Raw genomic sequence first — 2,242 nt, 5'->3', positions numbered from 1 at the left:
GATTGGGAAAAAGCAGTAATTGCACCTATCTATAAGCAAGGGAACAGGAAGGATTGCAACAACTATCGAGGTATCTCATTGATTAATATACCAGGCAAAGTATTCACTGGCATCTTGGAAGGGAGGGTGCGATCAGTCGTTGAGAGGAAGTTGGATGAAAACCAGTGTGGTTTCAGACCACAGAGAGGCTGTCAGGATCAGATTTTCAGTATGCGCCAGGTAATTGAAAAATGCTACGAGAGGAATAGGCAGTTGTGTTTATGTTTCGTAGATCTAGAGAAAGCATACGACAGGGTACCGAGGGAGAAGATGTTCGCTATACTGGGGGACTATGGAATTAAAGGTAGATTATTAAAATCAATCAAAGGTATTTATGTTGACAATTGGGCTTCAGTGCGAATTGATGGTAGAATGAGTTCATGGTTCAGGGTACTTACAGGGGTTAGACAAGGCTGTAATCTTTCACCTTTGCTGTTCGTAGTTTACATGGATCATCTGCTGAAAGGTATAAAATGGCAGGGAGGAATTCAGTTAGGTGGAAATGTAATAAGCAGTCTGGCCTATGCTGACGACTTGGTTTTAATGGCAGACTGTGCCGAAAGCCTGCAGTGTAATATCTTGGAACTTGAAAATAGGTGCAATGAGTATGGTATGAAAATTAGCGTCTCGAAGACTAAATTGATGTCAGTAGGTAAGAAATTCAACAGAATTTAATGTCAGATTGGTGATACAAAGCTAGAACAGGTCGATAATTTCAAGTATTTAGGTTGTGTATTCTCCCAGGATGGTAATATAGTAAGTGAGATTGAATCAAGGTGTCGTAAAGCTAATGCAGTGAGCTCACAGTTGCGATCAACAGTATTCTGTAAGAAGGAAGTCAGCTCCCAGACGAAACTATCTCTACATCGGTCTGTTTTCAGACCAACTTTGCTTTACGAGAGCGAAAGCTGGGTGGACTCAGGATATCTTATTCATAAGTTAGAAGTAACAGACATGAAAGTGGCAAGAATGATTGCTGGTACAAACAGGTGGGAACAATGGCAGGATGGTACTCGGAATGAGGAGATAAAGGGTAATTTAGGAATGAACTCGATGGATGAAGCTGTACGCATAAACCGGCTTCGGTGGTGGGGTCATGTGAGGCGAATGGAGGAGGATAGGTTACCTAGGAGAATAATGGACTCTGTTATGGAGGGTAAGAGAAGTAGAGGTAGACCAAGACGACGATGGTTAGACTCGGTTTCTAACGATTTAAAGATAAGAGGTATAGAACTAAATGAGGCCACAACACTAGTTGAAAATCGAGGATTGTGGCGACGTTTAGTAAATTCACAGAGGCTTGCAGACTGAACGCTGAAAGGCATAACAGTCTATAATGATAATGTATGTATGTATGGCTATTTCTAGGCTCCGCCTTTGCTGGCAGGACCTAGTGTTTACAGTGCACTATGTCTTCTGATAGGCCTATAGGCTAGAGCAATTTTGTTACTTTCATTGATCTGTCTCTGTCTTATCCTTGGCTTTGAAAATATGAAAGTGACTAAGGAATGAGCGATGACAGTAATGCCATTCGTTATGCAGCCAGTCCCTGCTATGAATGGTGTGAAAATGTTGCTCAAAGGGTCGGTTGGTGTATGCATTTCAGTGGCCTTGGCAGACTGATATGTAATAGCAACTCTGACTCGGTGAGGAAAGCAACGGGAAACTACCTCACCCCTCATTTCCCTAGTACGGCTCTTCAGTGATGCCTAGGCCATCTATGACAGCTGATGGCAGAGCTGTTGAGGATCCCACCAGCGGCATCGCTGACGGACTGAACATACATTTCTAGGCTGGTGCAGCTCTTGTAAGACAGACCCTCCAACGAGGGAGGGCGGCATCTGACGTGTGTCGGAACTGCGTGTTATTGTCGTGATCGCATATAAGATTAAAATCTCCGACCCGGCGGGGAATCGAATCCTCTTAACCGAAGGTGGTTATGCTGACCATTCAGCCAAGGAGCTGGACAGAGGGGAAATGACGAACCTAAAATCGTACTGAATGGCACAAATCTGGACAGTGTATGAGGTGAACAATCGAACCAACACTTGTACCACCAAGTAACACCGAGTAGTCTAACAGTGGCCTTGCAGCTCTGCATTCGGGAGGCAGACGAGCTAGTCCCGACCGTCGGCTGTCCTGTGAATGGTTTTCCGTAGTTTTCCATTCTCCTGCACTAAAACGAATGCTGGGACAATTCCTT

The sequence above is a fragment of the Anabrus simplex genome, chromosome 8 (genome assembly GCF_040414725.1).
Source record: "Anabrus simplex isolate iqAnaSimp1 chromosome 8, ASM4041472v1, whole genome shotgun sequence".
Taxonomy (NCBI): Eukaryota; Metazoa; Arthropoda; class Insecta; order Orthoptera; family Tettigoniidae; genus Anabrus; species Anabrus simplex.
Note: the sequence above shows the minus strand (reverse complement) of the source record.